A 7,671-nucleotide genomic window follows, 5' to 3' on the forward strand; every position below is an offset into this window, starting at 1 on the left:
CATCCAGAAGAACAAAACCCCAAAAAAGTCTTTTCTCATTTCAAGTCCATCCCTCCAGAAAGCTCTAGGAGTTAGCTTAAGGCATAATATAAGAAGAGAAAGCTCAAGGGGGATTTCATCAGTGTGTATATAGTCCTATCAGAGAAGTAAAGACGACAGAGCCAGACTCTTCTCAGTGATGCTCAGTGACAGGATGCAAAGTAGTGAAAAACAGGGAATTCCACTTAAAACTAAGAAAAAACTGTTTTATTGTGAGGGTGGTCAGGCATGAAGAGGTTTCCAAGAGAGGTTGTGGAATCTCCATCCTTGGAAATATTAAAAACCCAACTAGACAAGGTCCTAGTCAACCTGCTCAACAAGGAGGGTCTAGAAATCTACCTTCAACTATTCCATGATTCAGCACACAGAGGGTGAAGACAACACTGGTATGCCTTAAGCTGACACCTCAGCCACAGTCACTACCCCATCACATTGCTAACTAATTTCTGCTCTCACAGCTATGACCCAGATTCTTCCCATCACTAGTTAAGTATATTTTCTACTATATACTATATTTTCTACTATGGTATTTCTATAGGCAGTTACAGAGGGAGAACTGGAGTCCCTGAGGCTGGTATGGGCAAGGCTATTGGAAGTCATGCCTCATCGTTTAGGAAGGGATGACGACCTCAGTTTCTTTGACTCCACCACATTTAAACTCAGTAGTTAGTACCACAACAATAAGTTTTTAACTGATTTGAAAAAGGAGCAGCCACATGGTAAACACACTCTTACCTAGCATCACTCTAACAGAACCATTTTAACAATATCAAGAACAAATTTCGCATAATGACTGCAACATGAAGTCATAACAAAACTAGCTAACATTTGTGATGAAAGCCTTAAGGACAGTGACAAAGACACCCATTAATAAGACATTCAGCAGCAAAGTATACCCAGTAGAGTTGAGCAAATACTGCAATCCATTTCCCTTGGATATTAATTTGAATTTTTAAATGGATTTCTTTTGACTGTTCACATCCCTTTTGTGCTCACTTTCCATGAATAGCAAATGAGCTTTAATAAGGGGAATAATCATGAAAAACACATTTTAAGCTTGAATATTTGCCAAATGAAAACCTCAAATTGCACAATCAATGGTTGGCAGAACATATGTCATTTTATGACTTTTACACTAAATTCAAAATAGTCACTGTTGGTCAATTTTCACACACTCACAGAAGGAAACACAAATGTAATATCATTACATACTGAACCTGGCAGCATAGGTCAGAGTATTGCTATATACAGTTACGGCATACCTGAATTCTTTGTGGCTAAGACTTAGTTCTTTACAATAATAATGACAAAAGAAGGTACTTTGAAATTTTGCAATTTTAAATTAAAAATAATTTTTAAAAGAATAAATGTTATTTACCCAGCCCAGCTAGGCAATAGGATTTGCAAGAGGATAGAGCAGTTATGGGTATAAAATCTTTACTCGTGCCTTTTAGTGAGAAAAATATAAAGCACATAAGATGCAGCTACAGACCAGAAATGCAGTATGATATATTTCCTTTTAGTTTTAATACACATCTCTGAGCTCTCAAGGAAAACCTTTTGTATCTCATTTGCAGAGCAAATCACAACAGCAGGGTTCTCTACAGGTCAACCCCATTTAATTTCTTATGATAGGAGCCTAAAAGGAAATTAATCAGTTTCACCCAGAAACTTCTAGTTGCAATTTTGAAAGTAGGGCTAAAAAAAAGTCACCCTTGCAATCCTGTTTTCTATTTACTGTGGCATATAAATAAATAAACCTTAGAACATTATATTGTGCAGCACCGACCCCAGACTTGAGCTACGTATACTACAGGGAGCAATCCCAATTTGGTGGTGGGTGGAAAGGGTGACCTGTTAGGTCTTTCCATCTCTACCTGCGATTATCTTTTGAATCACACAGGAGCTACTCCAGAGGCCAAGGCACCACAAAGCATCATTTCAATGCAAAGATTTCAACCAAATCAAACACGTTTTGATGACAAAAAGATTGATATGGAGGACTCCTTTGATCTAACTAAATTGATTCATAATTTCTAGCATAATGAATATAAACACCTTTTATGAAAGCAAAAATACTGGAATCCACCAAATTGTTATCATGTACAAATAACCTAAAGCTCCTTAATCAGCTAAAGCTTGACATTCTAATGATGTTAGTATAAAGGCTCTTTTACTTTAAATAATATTTGAGATCTCTCGTCAGTAAATAGAGTAAAAACCCTGGAGGAAACAAAGTAAAGGTATAGAAAATAAGTGAAATGGAATATCATACAACTTTGCAGTTCAGTGATGATGTAAACTTTTGAACTGCATCCAAGGAGGAAAAGGGTGGTGGGAAGAAAATCAATGCATAATATAGTAAAAATCAGGTATTATGATAAAAAAATTGCTGATATACTTCCAAGAATTGTAAACATCATGTTGTTTCATATTCCTGACACGACTGAGGAGACCTGCAGGACTTTTTTTATTATTATTATTACAGAACAGCATCAGTTTCAAGTTTATTTTGAGAAGAAATTTGTCTAGTTACGTTATAAGCAACTGAAAGCAGTTTGTTCACAAAAGCTGAAAGGTTGAATTTTAGCCTATTAGACACGGTAACAGAAGGAAGTTACCCTTTAAACCCAAAATCAATTACATAGTGTCTCCCAGTGGTGATAACCGGTATTGCAAACTTAAAAGTAGTAAAATTGTTTAGGACTAACTGAAATCCAGGGAGAAAAAATGAAAGCCTAATGTACGAACAAAAAATCATTTTCTTTTCACTAAAATAAAAATAACATTAGCATGTTCTTTGTAATATTTTATAAAATTATTTTAAAGCATAAATGGGATAATCCAGATAATTACAGGTCTGTCAGTCAAAGTGCAAACCCAAGCAAAGTAACTGAAAGTTTAATACGGGATTCAACAATAATTAAAGGAGGGTGATATAATTAATTCCAGTTGACATAGGATTAGAGAAAATAAACCCTATTAAAACAACCTGATATCTTTCTTAGTCTTGTTGAGTAAATGCAATATTGCCACTATAACAAGGATTCTGCTAGGAATTTAAAGCTTTTTGAAAACTAGCTGTTTGTTAGCATACACAGAGTTTCTTTGAAAGCTGCAAATCAGCATGGCATATATCAAATTGACTAAGGAAATTTTAACTAGTAGGTCTTATAATTAAATGTTATTTTCAGATTTCCTACTAGGGTCATTGTGGAGACTTCTTTTGCATATTCATGTGAGTGGCACACCAGAGGACAGATGCAGACCTAGATCACTTCATAAACTGGGTCCCAGCAAATAACATATATAGATATAAATTAATTTAAAGTTTAAAATTCAAGCAACAAAAGGATGTAAACCATGCTTACATAGCAGCAATCCTGTCTAGGAAATACTGACTTTTCAGAATATTTGAAAATAGCGATAGATGAATAACTGAACTTGAGCCCTCAGCACACTGCTAATTTGAAAAAGGAAAAAAACCCCATCGAATTTGAAGATGCATGTACAGGAGAACAAGTAGGAAGATTTTTACACAGTATCTGTTTCAGGCCATGGTGCAGTTTTCAATTCTAGGACACAACAATGCAATGAGGATTTTAAGCAAAGGAATCTTCTTCAAAAATAAAACACAAAAACAGTAAAGAGTTGCAAAACATGAAAAATTAGGAGTTCAACCTGTTTCAGTTATCAAACAAAAAGCAAAAGAGATCACTAGAAGACAACATAAAAGCAGAAGATGAAAATAAATTTGATGGGAGAGAGCTTTCCAGTTTTACAAATATATCACAAGACAAAAACCAAATTAGCAAACCCAGACTAGAAATGATTTTTTTTTCCAACAATAATTAGCCTTGCTACGGCTCCTTTAAGTAGAAAGAGATTTCCAACTGGAATATTGCTGATAAAGAGAACAATATAAAAGCATGTGCTACATCAGTTAATGACAAGCTGACCATTCTGACCATGTAATAAAATTCTTGGACCTTCAGCTATGACATCACCACATATTTCATCACTCCTAACAAACGCAGCGGGTTTTTACATGCTTTCTCACAAATGAAGGCAAAGAATTCTACTTCATAAATGCAGCTAAGTGTAATGGAGCCATGGATACTGATCTTGAGTTTACATTCTGTCGTTCAGAAAATACAGACAGCTTCCTTTATCTCTGCTGCTTAGTAGGAAGGAGACCAAAGCTTTAAAAGTCACTATGTATTGGCATCCAGAGTGCGACCGGGCAAGAACTGTACATTACACTTGTTTATGAGTGCAAGGAATGGCATATTAATCTTGAGAACATTCCAGATGTGAGTAGTATTTTTACAATATTTGACTTTTACTGAGCCAGCAATATTGGAGAAGGAATTTCCAAGAGAAAAGACAGCATTTATTTAGTTTTTTATGAGTTAGAAGCAGATGCTGAATTGCCAGTTGCTTCAAAATTGCTTTAAGAATGGAGGAACCAACTTCAAAGATGCTGTAAGGTAATCACATCTTGCACCCTCTACCTCAGTAATGGGAGTTCTTGGAGAAAAAAAAAAAAAAGGGCTTTTTCAAATGGAAAGATATGATTTCTATTGATTCTATGGCTGTGTGGATCCCAGACTTTAATACTCTGTCTCATTTATGCTACTCCATCTTCCTTCTCTTTAAACAGCCTGCATTAGACCTCATAGTTTACATAACCCCATCCTTACTGTAGAGTTGTTTATAAGCACAGTAGCTGACCAGAATATAATTTGCTATATACATTTCTACTTATTTTTCTGTCACCATCTTAAACTTGGCTAATTAAGCCAAATTTAGCTATGCAGCCCATCTCGCAACAGGAGGGAGGGAGGTGGGTATAGTAACAGGCTTTACAAATCCAAGGAAGAAGTCCCATTGCAAGAAGAAAACAGCAGTTGCTTTGCCAAGGCGGAAGTGAGGCATAGCAAAGACATACCCATGTGGTACCAACTGACAAATACTGGTAAGCAGGTGAACACTAAATGCTGAACAATGTATTACGCCTATATTTGTATGCCTGTTTTTGCCTTGTGCACATTCCATTTCCCCGTATAGCTGCCTAATGATCGACATAATAAACTTACACTTCTGCACTCAAAATTAGTCTCTTAGGTCATAGTGTTTTCAGGCACTGGTCAGATGAGTCAGGCTTCAAGCTTGGGAAACTTGAGCCAAAAGCTGGTATTCTCCAATGACCTGAAACATTTGCCAAAATATTGAGCAACTTCTATCAAAAGGTACTACATTGAAATTCCGTACTGCATCTCCTAGCATGCTTTTCCAAGCAGGGAGACCTCCTGAGAGGCTCACACTTCACAACATAAACAAGAACAAACATGCAATTGAACTTTAAAGATACTTTCTCACTCATTTAAAATAAAAGCTTCTCTAGCACTCAGTGGTGTTATCCAAGGGAGCACAGTATGAAGTAAGGAATACTCTATGAAAAGAATATTTGTACTGCTTGCTTTCTGTTCTACCATGGTTTTTTTCTCAAGCACTTAATGAAGGAAAACTGCATGAGGAAATGTATGTCCCACCATCCTGCAGCTGTGCTGCGCTCCACCTTCATTCCTCAACACTTAATACAATCTTCTGATACTTAGAACATTTTTGCAGCTTTATTTTAAAGACGCTCTGTTACCCTGTTAGTTTTGGCTGTCCACACACAAACTTCTTGCAATGTATAAGGATAATTACCAGACAAGCATGAAGTTTTGTCTCTGATGTCACTGGGAAAAACTGTTGTTAGATAAAGCAAAAACAGTTCTCTCTGCCTTTTACTTATAGGAGGTTGCTCTCCACAAGAAGGAAGGGAAGGGGGAAACTGAGAATTAAAAAAAAAAAATATTCTGACTAGGACATTAGAAATAATCATGCAGCTACTCAACAGTACCAACAATGCATGAACTTAGCCCACAGGTCTTAGATTTTTCTCTGTGAAACAGTGATAAAATGAGAGCAGTGATCTCAGTCACTTTTATTTAATTAACCTTCACGCTATTGCAGTCATTGAATGAAACTGAGTAAGCACACTGGTCTGTGTTCTTCACTGTGTCAGCAATCAGCACCTGCTATATTTCAAACTGAATTAAATATCTTTTCTCCCAAATGTTGTGGTTTTCTTCCCATCACCACTGGTTATTTCATCTTTGTTCTTACTGAACAAGAGCTCTGTCGTTTTCGTCTCCATTTCTCCTTTCCTCTCACATCCTGCTTACATAATATGTCTAAAATCATCCTGACTACCAAAACCAAGTCTACACTTTGGTCGTCTCTCACTAAGTTATAACACCTCCTCCTCCTCATATGTTTGAGAAGTTGGCTTCTGCAAATCAGTTTCTTACAGATGGTACTTCCATTTACTGGCACCAATTGGTTACTTAGAAGTATTAGTCACTGGAGATACAAATTTCATAAAACATGTGAAAAATAAGAAGTAGAATAAACAGGCACATACAGTGACATACTGCCTTGGCTCTTTGCCAGTCTTTTTTCCTCATAAGGACAAATACTAGCTAGTCTGCAGCACGTATTTATGTTCAAGTGAGGTTATGATGTAGGCAATTAATTGATATTGTAAGTATGAATGCTTTTCTAATAGTCAAAATAATAATCCCAAAATGCCATGCTTACACAATTACAGCCTTATTTAGAGAGCACTTACTCAGACCCAGAAACAGTGCATTGCACTCATGACCTTCTGCTACTTTTGTTTGATCTCGAGCTAGACTTAATCTTTCAGTACCTTTACCTTTCCCTACATATATGCGAAGAATATTGGTGTCTACTGTAAAATTAGCTGACATTAGTGTTTGCCTGCACTCCTCACACACCCTAGCCCTGTTCCCCATCTCAACTCCCTAAGTGCTGGCAGGTGATTACACAAAACCAGATGATCTGAGGTAAGGACCTGGGATTTCTCCTAGAAGATGCCATGAAAGACCACTGAGGTTCACACATATCAATTTATGTGAGACTACAGCTTAGGCAAAGCAAGACAGCCTTGTTCTGTTCTTGCTCTTCCCTGGACACTTTTTGATCCTCCAGTGGCTCTAACGCTAAAAAACCTCACATCACCCACCCTTGTAAAAAGAAACCTAAAACCAGAAAACCTTTGCATCTATCTTCACCATGACCACCCCATCCTTAGACCACTGCAGCCTAACAGAGCTTCCCATTTGCCTTCCATGGACATCCCAGCCACTTTTTCAGCATTTTCTCCACTGTCCTCCATATCTCTCGGTTTTCTTCTCATCAAAAAGAGCATCTGTCCTCTCTACTCACACAAGCTAGGGCTCTCCCAGGGCTCAGCACCTGCCAATGGCCAGTCTCCCCCTCAGCTTCCACCTGGTCCCAGCCCCTCAGAGTCTCCCCTCAGCTGCCGCCCCGCTTCCCTCAGCAAGTGCAAGTTCCCGCTTCCCGGTTCCCTCAGGAAGTTCCCGCCCGCCCGCCCGCTGCTGCCGCCCGCTGCTGCCGCCCGGTTCCCTCAGTAAGTCCCCGCCTCCCCTCCCCTGCAGCCCCGGCTCCCCCAGCAAGTTCCCACCCGCCCGCTGCTGCCGCCCGGTTCCCTCAGTAAGTCCCCGCCTCCCCTCCCCTGCAGCCCCAGCTCCCTCA

The sequence above is a fragment of the Falco biarmicus genome, chromosome 7 (genome assembly GCF_023638135.1).
Source record: "Falco biarmicus isolate bFalBia1 chromosome 7, bFalBia1.pri, whole genome shotgun sequence".
Taxonomy (NCBI): domain Eukaryota; kingdom Metazoa; phylum Chordata; class Aves; order Falconiformes; family Falconidae; genus Falco; species Falco biarmicus.